Source organism: Octopus bimaculoides, chromosome 23, assembly GCF_001194135.2.
Source record: "Octopus bimaculoides isolate UCB-OBI-ISO-001 chromosome 23, ASM119413v2, whole genome shotgun sequence".
In the NCBI taxonomy this organism is placed as follows: Eukaryota; Metazoa; Mollusca; class Cephalopoda; order Octopoda; family Octopodidae; genus Octopus; species Octopus bimaculoides.
In genome coordinates, this window is record NC_069003.1 from 30,368,338 (window position 1) to 30,369,251 (window position 914).

Genomic DNA, 914 nt, shown 5'->3' on the forward strand with positions numbered 1-914 from the left:
TTTTGAAGGAGAGGAAAAAAAAATCTTTCAAAAAGATGGAAAAGGAGTAAGTTATATATATATGTGTATATATATATATATATATGTGTGTATGTATGTGTATTCTTTATGCAGTGGAAATAAATGTTGTCGGAAGAACTCTATTTGAGAATCTAATAGGGAATTGATGTGAGTTAACTAGATTCCACAAAAGACACTGTTAATTTAGAAATTTTCGAAATACAGTCATAAGTGTAACTGTCAGAGAAAAACCAAAAAAAAAATACAAAAAACAAAAAGAAAGCAGCAGCACGTGTATGTACATACGTACACATACATGTGTGTATATGTGAGTGTGTATATATGTATATGTATATGTATATGTATGCACACATTCACAATCGTCTATGTATGTGTGAAATATGTATTAACCAAATTCTTCCAGTTAAAAAACAACTTCGGTCTCCCTCCGCAACATCTGAAGTTTTGTTTATAGCGTTTCAAGTTCTATAGTTACCCTAGCCATAAATCCTGCTTTTTTCAAACGTCTGTCTGCCAGTTTCAGGGCCTACTTCCTGATTTTTATTACCGAATTTATGGCACAGTTAAATGCCAGTATTGGAAAATCATTGAACATCGGGACAGAATTTAAGTACCTTGCCGTTTGCATTACAACCTTCTAGTGTGGAATCTTTTACGCCCCTTTCTCAAAAGTCCACTGCCACCACCACCACTATTACCCCCACACCATTTTGAAGAACAAGAGGAAGAATTCTTTGTATGCCTTGATCTTTTCTTTATTTTTTTTGTTTGTTTGTTTTTTCTTTTTACTTGTTTCAGTCATTAGACCGTGGCCATACTGGGGCACTGCCTCGAAGGGTTTCGGTCAGACAAATCAACTCCAACTGTCAAGTGGTGATGGTGGTGGTGGTGGT